The sequence below is a fragment of the Puma concolor genome, chromosome C2 (assembly GCF_028749965.1).
Source record: "Puma concolor isolate L17-30 chromosome C2, mPumCon1.1.hap2, whole genome shotgun sequence".
In the NCBI taxonomy this organism is placed as follows: domain Eukaryota; kingdom Metazoa; phylum Chordata; class Mammalia; order Carnivora; family Felidae; genus Puma; species Puma concolor.
Window position 1 is genome coordinate 62,354,645 of NC_141675.1, and position 20,515 is coordinate 62,375,159.

General features: G+C 37.1%; 1 long non-coding RNA gene across 1 annotated transcript in view; it reads left to right on the forward strand.

The window, feature by feature from the left end:
• The window catches only part of LOC147577285 (uncharacterized), a 55,003-nt gene that overhangs the window by 7,949 nt on the left and 26,539 nt on the right, over positions 1 to 20,515 (forward strand). The window contains exons 3-9 of the long non-coding RNA XR_015240105.1: positions 230 to 275; positions 1,000 to 1,128; positions 3,738 to 3,863; positions 14,051 to 14,155; positions 14,508 to 14,635; positions 17,425 to 19,560; positions 20,029 to 20,120. This is a non-coding gene — a long non-coding RNA (uncharacterized LOC147577285). The remainder of the gene's footprint in view (positions 1 to 229; positions 276 to 999; positions 1,129 to 3,737; positions 3,864 to 14,050; positions 14,156 to 14,507; positions 14,636 to 17,424; positions 19,561 to 20,028; positions 20,121 to 20,515) is intronic.

The window sequence follows — 20,515 nt, forward strand, 5'->3', positions numbered from 1 at the left end:
CAGCTCTTTCAGAAAGTATTTCCTTATTGAGATAAAATCTGCCTTTCTTCTTTTCTTACAAGGCTGCCTTTTCATGTTTGAAAACATTCCTGTCTTCTTAGCTCTATTTTCTCCTGAATAAACATCCCCCCTCTTTCGATCATTGCACAGATAATGTGGTCTTCAGCTCACTCTTTGTTCTGTTTGCTCTCCCTTTATCTTGAATTCTGGCCATCTATCTGTTACACAGGTATCATCATGGTAGGCCACACATCCATGGATGTGAAAGTAGAAAGGTGAGAAACCAACAGAAAATGAAAATGCTTTCTCCATGCTTTGTGCCAATTTGTTTTTTGTTTTTTTTTTTAAATTTTTTTTCCACGTTTTTATTTATTTTTGGGACAGAGAGAGACAGAGCATGAACGGGGGAGGGGCAGAGAGAGAGGGAGACACAGAATCGGAAACAGGCTCCAGGCTCTGAGCCATCAGCCCAGAGCCTGACGCGGGGCTCGAACTCCCAGACCGCGAGATCGTGACCTGGCTGAAGTCGGACGCTTAACCGACTGCGCCACCCAGGCGCCCCAGCTTTGTGCCAATTTGAATTTATACTTGTGTGAAACCTATATCATTCCAGATAAGACAAACTATGAAATTTAAATATTAAATAAAATAATGAATTTGCCTAGAGTGGAACAAAATAGCCCTGTTTGGTGAATTGTCACCTATTCTGAGCACTAAGAATGGGCAGATTTCCAAGGAGACTCAGAGTTAAGTTTCCTGTAACTTATTAATGAGCAGCATCAGGAAATTTATGCCCCCACCTGTATTTCTAAGGCATCTATCTTTACCATCTCATCTCCTCAGATAAGTGCATGGCTTGAATCATTAGCTTGAAGGTGATTGAAAACACCAAAGAATGGTATTTGGAATGTTGAGTTAACCACATGTCTATGGGCATGAATTTCAACCCTGATTGCTTTGAGTTACAGTATCACATATGGTTTTGTTCTCCTTCAACAGGATGCCCAGGAGGCACTTATGATCTAAATTGCCAAAGGATGCATAAGTACCTTAATGGCGGCAGCTGTGATACCGTGATTGGCACCTATCACTGCCCTCCTGGCTTCATTGGGGCCGACTGCAGTCAAAGTAAGTCAGCCTACCAGTTAAGACATGGAGATGCTAAAGTAGAATTTTAAGAACTGCCCTTAGAGAGTAAATGTTGCAATCATTACTTAATAATTTACTGTAGCAATGGCAAACGCCAACTGACCTACATTCTAGGTTGAGGAGTGCTTACGTCAGGAGTTTGATTGAGAGCTGGCGCAGTGAAGGCAGCCAAAGAGAGCCCTTTGGTCATAACCTCTCATATCCCAGAAATGCTAGCTAGATTCCAGTAAGGATTAGAAAATCTGTTCCATAAGAGAAGAGCAGACTGGGGATGCCTGTGTACATAATGTCAAACGCATTGTCTAAAGTACCACCATTTCGTTTATCCTCAGCGATTTCCGGCTCAAAAGTAAGCAGTTGCCCTACTTACCAAAAGTAACCAGTTCCCTAAAATTTAAAGACCTAACTACCTATCACAAAGACAACGATTGACATAAAGTTGAAGGGACCAGATGTAAATTAAAGATCTCTTAAAAATGCACTATCTTAGACACTACAGGGATATTCTTAACAAATACATTTTGATCTTATCAGATTTGCCATTTCCTATATATTTTGACAGTTTGCAAGATCCTTCTGATCTTCAGGGAGGATAGAGGAGGCAATGCGTGGGAGAGAGCGTGACGGGGAGGTGGTTCTGGCAATTTTGTGTCCTTCAACCTATGTGCTGTTGAGGAAGTTCACTTTGGGATGCTTCACAGAGCTGTACATTTATGTTTTTGTGCACTCGTCTGTATTTTATACTTCAGAATTCAAAGAGTAAAATAAGCATCAGTAGATCTTTCATTAAAGATAGAAGTGATGGGGCGCCTGGGTGGCGCAGTCGGTTAAGCGTCCGACTTCAGCCAGGTCACGATCTCGCGGTCCGGTCCGTGAGTTCGAGCCCCGCGTCGGGCTCTGGGCTGATGGCTCCGAGCCTGGAGCCTGTTTCCGATTCTGTGTCTCCCTCTCTCTCTGCCCCTCCCCCGTTCATGCTCTGTCTCTCTCTGTCCCAAAAATAAAATAAACGTTAAAAAAAAAAAAAATTTAAAAAAAAAAATAAAAAAAAAAAAAAAGATAGAAGTGCTGTAGTTGCAACCGTGAGATTCCGTCACTGGGAAGAATGATAATGAAATTTCGTGATCAGGCAGGGTATTAAGTTGTTATGTGGTAAAGATACCCAAAATGCTTGTCTTCCCCAGACAGGTAGTTGCTCTGTCTTCTTTGTATGAGGGTAATTTTAATTACCCTGCCTCAGAATCCTGATGTTCTGAGGATAAGAGACAAATGAGACAAAGTCCTGGCTCCATGCAGTGGAAAATTGAAACCTAGTGGATACTGCCTCGGAGGCCTAACCAGCCAAGTTATCTTTGAGTTAAAGCCAACCCATAAACATCTCCTAAGGAAGGCTCTGACCGGCCCCTTTGTTCCTCAGAGAAAATCATTGAGGGAAATTTCTTAATTTCCTCAGGCCAATGCATCTTCAAGAGTTTTGATTCCCCTGAATATTGGTAGTTTTTTGTCTTCAGAAGCTGTGAACTTGTACCTGAGTACTTTTCCTTCTTTGCTTTGACAGCTAAGTAGGTCAGAGCCAATTTGCTGTCCACCTCTTACCAGTCTGGGGAACTGTGATACTCATTTATGTCTATATCGTTGCTGTATTTTTTCCTTCGCTTGATTCTTACAGATACTTATTTTATCTTTATTTTGGTAAGCATCTCAGTGAATCTGTGGCATAAAGTTGAAGCAAAATGAAATAATAAATGTGCTAATTTATTAATAGATTAAACTTTAATGTATATTAATTAACATTAATTTAAAAAGATAATTTAACAAATTTGTTGATTTTAACAAGTAAACAATACACTTAGAAATACATAACGATAGGGGCGCCTGGGTGGCGCAGTCGGTTAAGCGTCCGACTTCAGCCAGGTCACGATCTCGCGGTCCGTGAGTTCGAGCCCCGCATCGGGCTCTGGGCTGATGGCTCAGAGCCTGGAGCCTGTTTCTGATTCTGTGTTTCCCTCTCTCTCTGCTCCTCCCCCGTTCATGCTCTGTCTCTCTCTGTCCCAAAAATAAATAAACGTTGAAAAAAAAAAATTTTTAAAAAAAGAAATACATAACGATATTTGGAGATGTGAACATGATGGATCCTATGTCAATGCATAGAAGTGTAAACTAAAATTCAGAGGGGACATTAAGAGGAAACACTCAAGATTATTGGGCGCATGCATGCATATGTGTGCATGTGCGTGTGTGCGCATGCGCACACACGCACATACACACTTGCTAAGGCAGCCATGTGGTAAAGCAAGGCTGAGTTTGTAAGAGTCATTTCTATCATATATGTAAGTGTTTGACACTAGATATTTGGTTGGAATTCCTGATGTCAACCAAAATTGCACTAAGTAAGCAACCACTTGAACAGTGCCTTTTTTTGTTTTATTTCTTTCAAAGTAACCTTTTAAGTTGAAAACCAAACCGAAGGCAAGACAAGGAAGCCCATTTGATTAAAAGAAAGGGTCGTGTATTTACAAGGTTTTTTAAAGTCTTGACTGGCAAAACGTTTTAATAAGAAAAATCTGGTTTTGTTTTGCTCCTTCCTGCAGCTTGTCCTGAGGATCACCACGGGCGGGACTGTGTCCAACCGTGTTCTTGTGGCTCAGGACAGTGTGACCCAGTGACTGGAAGGTGCCAATGTCCACCTGGCAAAATGAGAGCCAGGTGTCAGCAAGGTAACAATGGCTGCAGGGTCACCTTGTCCGTCCAGGCACTAACTAAGCTACACTATGAAAGCAGATGTGGTGCCAAGGAATATAATTCAATGGGCATTGTTTATAACACTTTCTTCTTAAATGCGGCTTTAATAATATGAAAGTACACACTCTTGTTGAACTGTATAGCAAATAGCCTACCGAAGGGTAAAAAAAAATTGAAAACAAAAACAAAGAATTATTGATGCAAACTCTTGACGAGGAGCAAATTTTGAAATAACTTTGGCTAACTTTTGCAAAACCACCCCAAATTGTGTGTTGGGGTTGTCTAATTATAAGAACTGAAAAGTTTTATATTTTCTCCAACTTTCAGAAGCCCATTGAAAGCTGGAAGAAAACTGAGAGACAAAAAGGAAAATATGGTCTTTGTTTAAAGCTATAAAACTTTCTTGGGGCGCCTGGGCGACTTAGTTAAGTGTCCGACTTCAGTTCAGGTCATGATGTCACGGCTTGTGGGTTGGAGCCCTGCGTCAGGCTCTGTGCTGACAGCTCACAGCCTGGAGCCTGCTTTGGAGTCTGTGTCCCCCTCTCTCTCTGCCCCTACCCTGCTCATGATCTCTCTCTGTCTCTCAAAAATAAATAAAAGTTAAAAAAATTGTTTTAAATTACAAAACCTTCTTGTCCTAAATCATATTATTATTATCACAATAATAGTCATAACAGAAGAACTCTCAAGTTCAGTGAAATGATATGCAGAGAGCCACTTCTCTATGGCATTCACAGAGGGGCAAAACCAATGACCCTTTGTTAAAAAAACTAGGGTTGGCTGCATGAGCATGCTGTAGGAGCTTCCTTTAACCTCACTGTGCATCACAGAGTTGCAGGAAATTGGAATGAAACCAGGAAGTGCACAGACCTAGCATCTTTTCAAGTCTGCCCTAGGATAGAGGGGATCTATGGGTGATAAGCAGCCTTGCAGCTAAGGGGAGCTAAGCCTACACACACACACACACACACACACACACACACACACACACACATACACACACCACAACTTTGTGTCATATGGAATTTTACTCTGGGCCCAGGAGGCTTCCAACTGGCTGAAATGATTTTTCTAGCCCCAGATCCATACTCACCTCCCCTAAATAGCTAGTGCACACAAAACTAACCAGATACAAGAAATTAAAAGCAAAAACAAAAACTTGATGCATTAAAAAAAAAAAAAACACCCTCCTCCCATTTTGGAAGCAATATATGAAACCATTCAAAGCTTTGGTTACTTTTTCAGTGAAAATTCTATAAGAAGGGTAAAGGAGAAAAGGAATAAGAAAACAAAAAGCAGATGGACATCGAGCACAGAAGTTTTGCTACGAAGCACATGGAAATATTAAGCAGAATTTCTTCCAAGAATTTGAAGGACATAATGAAAAAGCTTTCTCTACAAATCGTGAGTGCAATGCAGAGATACAAGGGTTCATGGAATAAATGAAAAGACAACAAAGGGAAATGAAAAAGTAAGCTGGCAGGGCTCTGAAAGACGTATAAATGAAAATTAAACCTCACATCATAGAAATGAAGACCATATTGAACACAGGTAATAGGAGGATTGAATTCGCTTATGTGACAGCCAGATACGTGGAGAATATGCTTGAGAAAAGTGAAAACAATGAAATGGGGAAAAGAGGGAGAAATATATATAAGTGCAAAAGAAAATATTCAAGTATAATATTCAAGATTTTTTTCCCCTGAAATGAAAAAAAGATCCACTGCTACAGATTGAACACATTCTATCCTTGGAAACTCGACTTAAGGTTGATCAGAAGCAAGGGGAATCTCCATTGGGGACATAAGAAAAAAAGTGAGATCTCATATGAAGAGAGGGGGAAAAATCAGTCTGGCCTCATGCCTCACGGCAATAATCACAACCATTGCTAGCATGTGGGTAATCAATGCCTGTGAAGTTCTTGGGAAAAAATATGACTCAAATATTTTATACATGGTTAAACTTTATTCAAGGATAGCATGACTGAAAATGAACAACTATTTATAGTAATAACAAGTTGTTGGGGATATGGTCACAATAAAATACTTTTGAAGAAACTGTAGAAGATAAATTTGAGCAACCAAGTAATAAATGAAAGATCTCTGTTAAAAAGACTAATAGTGAGTATTAATAATATCTATATTTATTAAGGCTAAGTTTAAAACAAGTGTGGGAATTATGGTCACTTGACATAAGATAACTATATAAATATTTAACAGTATAGCAATTTTGATAGTTAAGCAAAACAGGCATAAACTGGAAGGAAAGAGAAGATGAAGGGGGATAAGTATACTGACCTTATTTCTTCATGAAAAGTTGTAGAATAGGAGGGATGGATCTGTGTCAAAATGTATTACTTAAATATGACAACTCAATAAGCATGCTTAAAAGTATAAAGGTAAATGCTGGAACTTAAAATTCTGGAACTGAGGATTTAAGAACAAAAACATAGCCAACTAAAATCAGGTGAAGGAGAGGAATAAAAAAAATTAAAAGAAAATTGAAAATTAAGAGAAAAGATAATTAACAATTAAGAGAAAGAAGATTCATATTAATGCCATAACCGCTCAGCAAGCCAATCTTTACTAAATAAAGAAATTAATTACACTATGTAATAATATATTTACTGTCTAAAAAAGAGTCTCTGGACTATATAAAATAATATATATAAGACTTAACTTAGAGAAAGATGGAGTACACACACTTGTCCCTCTTCCTTCCTCTAAACAGTAGAATTTTTGTCGCCATATTGAAAGCAAACATAAGAATCTCTGATGTGGAGAGAACAAGGCAGACTTGCTAGGGACTTCAGGGATCTAGGGAACAGGAATCGTGAATTCCTTGGGTTTTCATTTTGACCCATATATCCTGGACTGGGAGAACCTGCAACCCAGAAGGCCAACGGGTGCAGACAAAAGAAAAATCCAAGATATGCCTGCTTTCTCTAAATGAAAGACCAGGAAAAGGGCAGTGAAGCAAGAGAGAAAACTCAGACAATAACTGATCAATACTCCAGTCAAACACTAAAGAGTAAAACTGCATCCTTGGCTCTAACCTCACTACCAAAGGCCAAATGAGGAGTCTGCCCTTCAGACTCCATCTGGATATGTGAGGTACCTTTGCCACACACAAGTCAGTGTGAGAGAAAGAGCTGGGACTTTCACCCCTGCCACATAGGGATGTATCTTCTGCCCTGGCTATGCCAGTGGAAACCATGTGGAAAGCGTGAACTTCCACCCCCACTGGACGATATGGAGACACCACTGGTTCCTTCTAGGGTGGTGTCACAGGAGATCAGGGCTTTCACAACCATCAAGCACCAATGAGGCAACCTTGTGCAATGTCAGTGGAGGTGGAGTGGGGAGCCATAGGAGCCACTTCTACCCCTCCATCAGATAGGTGTCATGAGAGGCCCCATGGGGAGCCTGAACCCTCACACCGACCCAGCAGGAATGATGCAGATTTAACAATGCCCCACTTGGGGGCTATGTGGAGAACTTGGATTTCAACTTCCATCTGATGAGCCTCTTTCCTTGCAAGTACAGTATCATAGGAGACTTGCTAAAACATTAAATGAGATCTAGAATCTTATATGATAATATTCAAAATATCCACGTTTCATTAAAAAATTATCCATCATACCAACAACCAGGAACATTCCGATTTGAATAAGAAAATAATCAACAGACAGCAACACTCTGATGATATTGATTTTAAAATTATCTGATCAGAAGTTTAAATAAGCCATTATAAGTAAAAATACTTCAGTGAGCAACTTTTGCCATGTGTAAACCAAATTAAAAAAAAAAAATAAGCTCAGCAAAGAATAAGAAACATAAAGAAGAACCAAATGGAAACTTGAGACTTGGAAAATACAATATTCAAAAAAACCCAAAAAACATAATTAATGAATGGGCTTAATAGAACAATGGAGAGGAGAGAGGGACATATCAATACATTTGAAGATAAAACAATAGAAATTACTCAATTTCAACAATAGACAGGGAAAAGAAAAAAAAAAAAAAAGAAGAACCTCAAGGACCTGTGGAACTATTAAAAAAATCTGGGGCGCCTGGGTGGCTCAGTCCGTTAAGAATCCGACTCCAGCTCAGGTCATGATCTCATGGTTCATGAGTTCAGGCCCCGCTTCGGGCTCTGTGCTGACAGCTCAGAGCCTGGAGCCTGCTTCGGATTCTATGTCTCTGTCTCTCTCTCTGCCCCTCCCAGCTCACACTTTTTCTCTCTCTGTGTCTCAGAAATAAACATTAAAAGATATTAATATGTCATTTGCAAATATCTTTTCCCATTCCGTCAGTTGTCTTTTAGTTTTGTTGATTGTTTCCTTTGCAGTGCAGAAGCTTTTTATCTTCATTAGGTCCCAATAGTTCATGGTTGCTTTTAATTCCATTGCCTTTGGAGATGTGTCAAGTAAGAAATTGCTGTGGCTGAGGTCAGAGAGGTTTTTCCTTGCTTTCTCCTCTAGGGTTTTGATGGTTTCCTGTCTCACATTCAGGTCCTTTATCCGTTTTGAGTTTATTTTTGTGAATAGTGTAAGAAAGTGGTCTAGTTTCATTCTTTTGCATGTTACTGTCTAGTTCTCCCAGCACCATTTGTTAAAGAGACTGTCTTTTTTCCATTGGATATTCTTTCCTGCTTTGTCAAAAATTAGTTGGCCATACTTTTGTGGGTCCAATTCTGGAGTCTCTACTCTATTCCACTGGTCTATGTGTCTGTTTTTGTGACAATACCATGCTGTCTTGATGATTACAGCTTTGTAGTAGAGGAAAAGATAATTGCAAATGACATATCAGATAAAGGGCTAGTATCCAAAATCTATAAAGAACTCACCAAACTCCACACCCGAAAAACAAATAATCCAGGGAAGAAATGGGCAGAAAACATGAGTAGACACTTCTCTAAAGAAGACATCCAGGTGGCCAACAGGCACATGAAAAGATGCTCAACGTCACTCCTCATCAGGGAAATACAAATCAAAACCACACTGAGATATCACCTCACGCCAGAGTGGCTAAAATGAACAAATCAGGAAATTATAGATGCTGGAAAGGACATGGAGAAATGGGAACCCTCTTGCACTGTTGGTGGGAATGCAAACTGGTGCAGCCACTCTGGAAAACAGTGTGGAGGTTCCTCAAAAAATTAAAAATAGATCTACCCTACAACCCAGCAATAGCACTGCTAGGAATTTACCCAAGGGATACAGGAGTGCTGATGCAAAGGGGCACTTGTACCCCAATGTTTATAGCATCACTTTCAACAATAGCCAAGTTATGGAAGGAGCCTAAATGTCCATCAACTGATGAATGGATAAAGAAATTGTGGTTTATATATAAAATGGAATACTACTTGGCAATGAGAAAGAATGAAATATGGCCTTTTGTAGCAACGTAGATGGAACTGGAGAGTGTTATGCTAAGTGAAGTAAGTCATACAAAGAAAGACAGATACCATATGTTTTCACTCTTAGGTGGATCCTGAGAAACTTAACAGAAGACCATGGGGGAGGGGAAGAAAAAAAAAAAGCTAGAGAGGGAGGGAGACAAACCATAAGAGACTCTTAAAAACTGAGAATAAACTGAAGGTTGATGGGCGGTGGGAGGGAGGGGAAAGTGGGTGATGAGCATTGAGGAGTGCACATGTTGGGATAAACACTTCATATTAAAAAAAATTTTTTTAAAAAGATCTAACATTTCTACATTTCTGTCATCAGAATCCCAGATGAGAGGAGAAAAAAGTAGGGCTGAAAAAATATTTAAAGGAATAATGGTTGGACTGACACATGAAAAAATGCTCAACATCACTCATCATCAGGGAAATACAAATCAAAACCACAATGAGATACCACCTCACACCTGTCAGAATGGCTAACATGAACAACTCAGGCAACAACAGATGTTGGCGAGGATGCGGAGAAAGAGGATCTCTTTGCATTGTTGGTGGGAATGCAAACAGGTGTAGCCACTCTGGAAAACAGTATGGAGGTTCCTCAAAAAACTAAAAATAGAACTACCCCATGACCCAGCAACTGCACTACTAGGTATTTATCCAAGGGATTACAGGTGTGCTGTTTTGAAAGGGCATATACACCCCAATGTTTATAGCAGCACTATCAACAATAGCCAGAGTATGGAAAGAGCCCAAATGTCCATGGATGGATGAATGGATAAAGATGTGGTATATATATACAATGGAGTATTACTCAGCAATCAAAAAGAATGAAATCTTGCCACTTGCAACTAGGTGGATGGAACTAGAGGGTATTATGCTAAGTGAAATTAGTCAGTTAGAGAAAGACAAATATCATATGACTTCACTCATATGAGGACTTTAAGAGACAAAACAGATGAAATAAGGGAAGGGAAGCAAAAATAATATAAAAACAGGGAGGGGGACAAAACATAAGAGACTATTAAATATGGAGAACAGAGGGTTACTGGAGGGGTTGTGGGAGGAGGGATGGGCTAAATGGGTAGGTGGCATTAAGGAATCTACCCTTGAAATCATTGTTGCACTATATGCTAATTTGGGTATAAATTAAAAAAAATAAAATTTAAAAAATTTTTAAAAAAGAAGTAATGTTTAACCTTCTTAGGTTATATTTGTATATGTTTTAATATAAATATTCCAGAGATCGTATAAAATTCCTAAAAATCAGTCATGGTATAATGTTACCACTCATAATTCCAGTTATCATCATAAAATGTTATATGTTACAGAAATAAAATTTTGGGGTCAATTGCACTACAAAAAAATGAATAAATAAATAAACAAACAAACAAATAAATAAATAAATAAAGGTCAGAAATTTCCTAAATATGACAAAAAATATAAACTTACAGATTGAAGAAGCTGTGTGAATGACAAACAAGACAAAGAAATATACAAAAGACATATCAGCATTAAATTTCTAAAAACTAAAAAAAGAAAGTCTTGAAAGCAACAGAAAGAAAGAAATAATGCCCATATTAGCTTAGAAAAAAAGATTCCAAAATAAAATGACATTAAATGAATGGGTACAAGTCACACAAAACACATGTGAGAAAAATAAAGCAGTGGTCATGACATCAGTATAAAACAATATTAAATTTTATGACAATGATCAACTAATGGGAAAGACACATAATAATAGGGAATAAAATTCATAATGAAGATTGAAATATAGTAGATACGTATAAAGCAAATAACATAATATCAAAATTCATAAAGCAAAAGCCATAGTCTATACAAGCAGAAATAGAGAGTAAGAGCTTATCAATAGAAGACTAATTCATTTATGTTAACTCATACACATAAAACTGTATACACATATACAGAAAAAAATAACTTACAAAGTTTGAACATAGTAAGGTATATCTAATTGTTAGAAACCAAATTCTGTGGCCTAAGAAAGATATTATATCTTTTTCAAGGATCCATGAGACATTCACAAAAATTGAAAGAGAAAATAAATCAATTCCAAAAAGTATGATTTATGGCATTCTATGATCAAAGCAGTAAAACAGGAACTAATAACAAAACTAACTCCCTACCAGGGAAAAAGCCCACCACACTATACTGCATAGGCATTTTGAAATTTTCTTAAATAATGGCTCAAAAAGGGAAACAAAACCAGTATTTCAAAAATTTTAAAGCAACAGTAAGGACATTCACATCCCATGAGGTAATTCAGAAAATGGAGGAAACTTTATATTCGAAAATACTTATGTTAGTAAATAACAAATGATGAAAATAAACGAAAAACACAATAAAATAAAGTAAAAATGAGGAATGACTAAAGTAAAACATAGGGAAAATATGAATTATTTAATAAGTTATGTTAACTCAAATGACCAGCAATCTAGACAAAAGTAACTCATGTAAAAGTAATTTTGTTCACCAAAATTACTCCAAGTGTATAAAATACTTAAAGATAATGACAAAAACTCTAAGAGCACTGGAATTACCATTGGGGTTTTTACCAAGTTATTTTAGAAAGTCATATTATAAATCTTGACAAAAATTCAGAACCCATAAAGGAAAAAAAGTCCATGATGTTTTGATTGAAAAGAACTAAAACAATTCGTCAAGGCATAATACACATAAAAAACATCATATTTTTTTAAATAGAAGAAAAAAGACCAACTTTTTAAATAAGCTAAGTGTTCTTATGTATTAGTACCAAAAGAATCTGTGACACCCATAGATCTTATGAAAAGATAATAAACATCATTCATAATGTAAGAAATCCAAATTAAAGTTGCATTTGACTAAGGAAAATGGCACATTGGTAAACCTTCTAAGTAAATTTGTGCATCTCTTTGTAAGGAAATTTGATACTATCTGTCACCAGTTAGAAGCACATATTTTATTTTAAAAATTGTTGGCGACTTATCCCACGGATACAATGGTATGTATGAATGAAGACTTTCACAAGGATATTCATTACAGCACTGCTCATAGTGGCAAAATAAAACATTTTAAACAACTACTTGCCTATCCATAGTGGTGTGGTAAAATAAATTTTATTAGATGCAATAAATCCTGAGTAGCTGATAAAAAGGAATGAGGCAGATGTATTATATGCACTAATTTAGAAAAATCTTGGAGAATTTTATTTCACAGAAGAAACAAAATTCACAATATTATGTATCTATATTAACCTTTTGGATAAAAAAATGTGTTAAAGGGTAAGACAGATACACATATATATGCTTTATGAGGCATCGACTATTTCTGGATATATTCAGGAATTTATTCATTCAATTCAAACATATTTATGTAATGCCAATGCCCATTTTAAGCATATGGAACATATGGATAAAATACACAGTATCTCAGTCCTACAACTTGCTTTCTAGCGGAAAAGAGAGTGGAGAATGAACATAATTAATAAGTGAATTATATGTATGCTAAAAAGGAATAAAATCAATGCTAAGAGAAAAAATAGAGCATGATATGGGGCTCCAGAGAGGTATGTGGGTGGAAATGTTATTTTATTTTTTAAATTGGTTTATTTATTTTTGAGAGAGAGAGAGCAAACAAGGAGGGACAGGGAGATGGAGAGAGAGAGAATCCCAGGCAGGCTCTGCAGAGTGAGTGCAGAGCCCAACATGGGGCTTGAACTCACAAATCCTTGAGATCGTGACCTGAGCTGAAACCAAAAGTCAGACGCTTAAAGAACTGAGCCACCCAAGCACCCCTGATGGGTTGAAATTTTAAATCGAGTGGTGATTCAACCATAAATTGTACAACTGTATTTGTCTTCATTTGGTACTAAAGTTAAGGACAGCTATTGGGTCAAAAAAAAGGCAGGAAAGAAAGTGTCATACATACTGAATTAAGTATGTGCTCTGTTATGTAGTAACCAAATGTCTTTGGGCAAATAAAAAAAAAAAAAAAAAACCTCTAATGTCTCTCCTGCTAGCTGGAATAGAAAGAATGGTTGATGAGAAGTCAGAAGTTCTAGATTGGAAGGTCAGTTTTTATCTTTCCTGGCTACTTGAGCCTGAGAAAGAATGAAGTCTCTGGGCTTCGGTTTTCTCAAGTGTAAATAAGAATACTGTTACCCACATCAGAGGTATATTTGTGAACATTACATGAGATAATTCATGTGAAAAATATCATTATGTAAAAATACTATAAACTAAAAGGTATAAATGACAGGCCTTTGGCCAAATCTAGCCACAAATGTGTTTGAATTGGCTGATATAGTTTTGGCTTCCACAGTGCCATAAAACAATTTTAATTGATTGCCAACTTTCAAAGATTAAATGGTTTCATATAAAATATGGATCTTGAGTTTTCCTGAAAAAAAACCATCTTAGCCGGTTATATTGGGCCCGTATTCTTCATGGTAAAAGCAGCTAAATGTGAGTAGTGTCTAATCTCCTATTTGTGGCACTTTGTGCCACTCGGTCATTTTCCCCTGACAGTGAAGGCTCAGTTCGCCTTATGTCTGGTCAGCTTCACTCACTTGTATCTTACTTACCTCCTCTTGGCAATGGTCTTTGTTTGTGTCACCCACCACTGTAGGCTAAAGTGCTTTTCAAATTTCAGCACCAAGACATTGACGAGTGAGCCACTTGTCTGTCGTCAGTTTTGAGACTAAATATAGAAAATGCTCCCATTGCCAATCTGGGATTGACCTCTGCTTATTTGCTAGGGTATCTCCAGTTCCCCAAGCATACCAAGCATGTAGTTATAAGTGTCATCAAAGTGTATAGTGTGAATGAAAACATGGATGAATGATTGTGCTTACTACCTTCAGGTAACATCTGAGTAGTTGTTTTAATTTGAACATTTTCTTATGCTTTTGCTATACAAATATGATTACTCTATCTGAAACATAGAAAAATGTTTGCTCGGGGCGCCTGGGTGGCGCAGTCGGTTAAGCGTCCGACTTCAGCCAGGTCACGATCTCGCGGTCCGTGAGTTCGAGCCCCGCGTCGGGCTCTGGGCTGATGGCTCAGAGCCTGGAGCCTGTTTCCGATTCTGTGTCTCCGTCTCTCTCTGCCCCTCCCCTGTTCATGCTCTGTCTCTCTCTGTCCCAAAAATAAATAAACGTTGAAAAAAAAAATTAAAAAAGAAAAAAAAGAAAAATGTTTGCTCATGTGCTATAGGGTATCCCAAACAATGTATGGCCCAAACTGTGAACTGAAATGTACCTGTAAAAATGGTGGACTTTGCAATCCTGTGGACGGAAGCTGTACTTGTTATCTTAGATGGACAGGAAATTATTGTGGAAAAGGTAATTTGATTAGCACTTTCTTTTATTCAATAAAAATCTGGAGCATACTGCCATTGGTTGATAAAATATAGTAGAGGCCTGTGATGAGGCTATTTTCTAATAAGTTCATGCAAGTTGTTTACAATTATGACTCCATTGCCAATAAAAATAGTGTTATGTGAATATCAACTGGTTTTGTTACCTTGTTACCCACATGAAAATCCTTAAAACCCCTAAGTAACTGAAATAATATAAATTAATGTGAAAGAGCTCTTATGAGACCTAAACCCCACTCCCCTTCCAATTCTGTTTAAGCCTAAAGCCTTTGTGGATGGCAGGTTTGTTGACCCTTGAGTTTCTTGGCAAGATACTAAAGAACCTCAACCACCACTGAGGCCTTGAGGCTGGCAGGGTGGAGGACCCAGGGCCCTGGGCAGAGCCAGTTCACATTAAGAGTGGCCCCAGCTGCAAGGGGTCAAGAGGAGGACTCAGAGGTCACCCACCATCACTCATTAAGAAAAATTAATCATGCACCACCATGAATATATTTTTAAGTGACATGCACGTGGTTTTCAACAAACATGTATGTTACAAAAGATATATAGAGGTTTAAATTGATAAAGAATGAATAAAAATAAACATTGATGGTTGTTCTGATGTTTTCTTTCTGAATCGCAGTTGATTATTTGGTGCAACATTGGAAAGCATGCTCCCTATTTAGAGCACGGTATTGTAGGAGACGATGTTTTCTTTTGGCAGAATAGAGAGAAAGGGCTCTGACGGTAAGGCTGAGTGTAGGTGGGAACACTGTGTGGTGACCTGAACTTGGAGTACACAGTGAACTTTTACCTAAATGGTTTCACCTATGGGAGCTATGACTCTTTAGATCTGTGGCCCCAACATATTATGATCACAATGGGTATAATTACCCACCATCCTTTACCACTAATTTGACTGTCATGAAATTTGGCAGCAATGAGAATGAATAGTTCCCTATGCTAACTCGTGCACTGCTGATACAATGCTCTGTGTCTCTGGGAATATCACAATGTTCACAATTTGGTTTTCCCATCTGAAAGTGAGGGTAAAGTCACTTGAAATAACAGCCTTTCTAAGTCTAAATTGAAGATTGTTTTTCAGGAAGTTTTTTTTAAGATGGATATTTTCCCTAATTCATGGAAAACAGCTCATCAATTTTCTGATATTTGGGATTACTAAATCAGAATCACAGCAGTACTTTAAAAATAGTATCATCGGGGCGCCTGGGTGGCGCAGTTGGTTAAGCGTCCGACTTCAGCCAGGTCACGATCTCGCGGTCCGTGAGTTCGAGCCCCGCGTCAGGCTCTGGGCTGATGGCTCAGAGCCTGGAGCCTGTTTCTGATTCTGTGTCTCCCTCTCTCTCTGCCCCTCCCCCGTTCATGCTCTGTCTCTCTCTGTCCCAAAAATAAATAAACGTTGAAAAAAATTTAAAAAAAAAAAATAGTATCATCATTTTCATATTAGTTTTTTTTAACTTTTTTTTTGCATCTATTTATTTTTGATAGAGACAGAGCACAAGTTGGGGAGGGGCAGAGAGAGAAGGAGACATAGAATCCGAAGCAGGCTCCAGCTCCGAGCTGTCAGCACAGAGCCTGATGCAGGGCTCAAACTCACCAGCTGTGAGATCATGACCTGAGCCGAAGTCAGATGCCTAACCGACTGAGCCACCCAGGCGCCCCCATATTAGTTTTTTTAACCCCAAGTTGAATATGGAATATTTTAACTTTTGATTCTATCATTTAAACTGTTAATATGAAACATTTCAAACATATGCAAGAGTTGCTGAGTCATTGGGTAAAAACAAATATGATTTTGCAACATATAAAATTCTCCATGTGGTGTTGTACCATTTTGCTTGCTCACAAGCAATATATAGAATGTCTGTTTCTTCACAGCCTTATCAAAAGAATATGTTACAAATTTTGGTGAGAAATGTTATATCAATCGAGTTTTACTTATTTATTTTTAAAGTTTATTTATTTTGAGAGAGTGCGAGAGCAGGAGAGGGGCAGAGAGAGAAGGAGAGAGAGAGAATCCCAATACACGCTGACAGTGTGGAACCTGATGTGACACTCAGATTCACGAACCTGAGATCATGACCTGAGACAAAATCAAAAGCTGGACATTTAACTGACTGAGCCACCAGAGCACCTCTCAATAGAGTTTTAATTTAAATTTTATTATTATGAAATTTTTTGTTATCTTCCCTAATGGATCAGGACTTTTTGCATTTTTTCTTATAAATTATTCATAACTCTAGCTCATTTTTCTATAAGGTTGTTTTTTCTTCTTTAATGTTAGAAATTCTATGTGTGTGTGTGTGTGTGTGTGTGTGTGTGTGTGTGTATGTGTAGATAGATAGATAGATAGATAGATTAACTCTTTGTTGTGAATCATTCACCTTAATATGGGAAAGTTTGTCTTTTGTCTTTTTACTTTGCCTGTAGTGCATTTGCCACCAGACTGGTCATCTATCAATATATAAGAAACCATCCCAAAGCTTAGAGACTTAAAACAATTTATTATTCTCTCTTGTGATTCTGATGATTAACTGGGTTCATCTAAGTGACTCTTGTTGCAGATAATAACTGGGCCTGGAGCTCTCTGGACACTCCACTGGGTGGGAATAGAGAAGGTAACCTCTTCATTTACACATCTGCGACCTCAGTGTTCCTCCACATGGATTCGTTCTCCTTGTCTTAGTTAACTTGGACTGCTAACAGAATATTATAAATGAGGTGACTTAAAATTCTTTTTTTTTTTTTTTTCAGTTCTGGCGTCTGGGAAATCTAACATTAAGGTGCCAGCCAATTTGGTTCCTGGAGAAAGCCCTATTTTCTGATTTGCAGGTAACTTTTCTATTATTTTATCCTTTTATGGCAGACAGAGAAAGAGTGTGAAAGCTCTCTTGTGTCTCATCTAATAAGGGCACTAGGCCCATCATAAAGTTCCACCCTCCTTTGTATGGCCTTTTTCTCCAACAGGATAATTGGGTTTCTTAGGTGACTGCTGATTTCCCAAAGCAGAGGTTATCAGGTCTTCCTAAGGCTTGGGAGTGATATAACATCACTTCTACCACATCCTATTGGATAAGGCAAGTCATAGGATTAATGCAGATTCCATGTGGGATGGGCAGTACAAGAGTGCAAATCCCAGGGGATATGGTTTATTAGGAGCCTCTTTGGATTATAGATTCTGCATGATTCAAAGTTTCTTCTTGTTTGTAATAAGATATATCTTTTTTTCCCTCTATTTTTTTTTTTTTTTAGTTTCAGTCATAATTAGGAATTTATTTCCCATTTTGAAGTTTTAGGAGAATTCATTCATGTTTTCTTTTCACACTTGTAGCATGTCATTTTTGACACTTAATTCTCTGATCAATTTTAAGTATTTTTCCTGGTGTATGGTGTAAGGAATATATCTATTTTCCCTTTATATAGCTTTTCAGTTATTATATTGCAACTTTTGCAAGTCTATCTTACCCACTGCTTTGAGATGCAGCTTTCATCAAATACTAAACATTTATATGCAGTTAGATATAGTTCTGGATGCTCTATTTTATTGGTTTGTTTATTTATGTGCAAATGAAATGAAATACTTTTTTATTATGAGTCTTTATTATATATATTTGATACTGATAGGGCAAGCCACCATTCATTGCTGTTATTTTCAGGGATTTCCTGATACATTTTTGTGTATGTGTTCCACTAAATAAACTTTATAAATAAATTGTCTAGATGCAAAAATGAAAAAAAAACAAAAACAAAATACAGGTGTTTTTGTTTGTTTGTTGCTGTTTTTGTCCTCTGCATTTACTCTGTTAGGGAAAATTAACATATTTATGATGTTAACTCATTTTATCCAAAAACAAACATGCTCTATTTGTTCAATATTTTTGTTTCCCATCAAGTGAAATGTTGGGTTTTAATATCCATATTAAGATAGCTATTAATTTTCTGATTTATTCAATGATTTCACTGAATTTTTTAGTGAATTTATTTTTTGAATGTATTTTCTGCATCTATGGAATTAATAATATGATTTTTCTCTTTTGACTGATAAATATGATGTATGTATTAATGAATTTTCTAATGTTGAATGACCTTACATTTTTGGAATAAATACTACTTGATCATGATATATTGCTTTATAATATGCTGTTGGTTTCTGTGTACTTACATTTTTTATGAATTTGGCATCAATATTCATAGGTAAAATTAAGCTGTAGTTTTATATGCATTTTGTCAGGTTTTGGAATTGATGTTATACTCAATAAAATGTATTTGAAATTACTCTTCCTTTTCAATGCTCTGAAATAGTGTATATAGTAAGGTGATAATCTCATCCGCAAAGGCTTATAGAATTCCATATGAAACCTAAGACTGGTGGGATTTTTGTTGCTGTTGTTCTAAATCAGAAACTATTTTACTATTTGCTTTATTGTTTTTGTATTATAATTAGTCTATCTAGGTTTTCAGCCTCAAATTAGAGGAATTTTGGTAAGTTGTCTTCTATAAGTTTTCCATTTCCTTTAGGTTTTTATACTTATTTGTATCATGCTTTTTGTAAGATAGTGGTCCAGCTTTCCTTTTTATGGTTAGTCCACATTAAAAAAAAAAAAAAAAAAATTGGGTGTGTTTCTGTTTTTGTCTTGATTAGGTTAGCTAATGATTTGCTTTTATTTTTTTATCGATTCTTCAGTTTGTTTCTGTTTTTGAACTCATTACTACAAATTCAGTGGCCTTAACTAGAACTAATGCTTGGGTGGTTTCTTTTTCAGAATGTTCTTGGTTATTATGGCTCAGGCTGCCATTTTAATTGCTCATGTCAGAACAATGGAGTCTGCAGTCGGTTTTCTAAAAGCTGTGAGTGCCTTTAAGGTTCCCACAGAAGGAACTGTGAACATGGTAAACAGAGATAACAAGTGGGCATTTCATAGTGTTGACAAGTTTTAAGCTTTAAAAACTGCTTTGGGGCGCCTGGGTGTCTCAGTTGTTTGAGCATCTGACTTCGGCTCAGGTCATGATCTCCCAGTTTGTTTGAGCCCCTCATGGGGCTCTGTGCTGACAGCTCAGAGCCTGGAGCCTGCTTCAGATTCTGTGACTCCCTCTCTCTCTGCTCCTCCCCTGTTGTGCCCTCTCTCTCTTTCTCAAAAATAAATACACGTTAAAAAAAATTAAACTGCTTTAAATCATTAAAGTAATACATTCACATTATATCAAATTAGTAAACTGTTAATGATTTAGTTTCTTACAATGGATTTCATAGCTCTAATTTAAGTTCTAGATGTCGCATCTAGATGTTGCCATGATGAAGTAATTGAACTTGTTCATTCTTTTTATAACTCTTGTTCAACAATGATTCCATGGTTCCAGGAGCATCTGGAGTAGACACAAGCAGAGGAGTCAGCTGCCATACTTTTTGAACAAAGTTGTTCTTCCTCTGCCTTTAGGCAAAATATAGACAAGTAAGCCATTTATTTCATGTTAATCTAGGCTTAACTCAGAAATGTCTGTTTTCAAGGTCTCCTGAAACATATTTGTATCACTTCTTCATTTGGACTCAATATTTTCATCTAAATAGGAAAAGGAAGAATTATACAATAATTTGCTTTAGACATCAGAGATCCCTGATGGACAACAAAGTTAACAAATTAAGATGTGAGAGCTTAGTCTTTCGAGTTAGCTGTAAATGGCCTAACTCTGTCATATAAAAGATGTATAAACTATTAACTTCTATAAGTTTCAGTTTCAACATATGTAGAATGGGGAAAATAATAACACCTTCCCTTAAAGATTATAATGAGGACTAAATAAGAAGATACATGTAAGTATTTAGCACTGAGGCATGTGGCATGGCAAA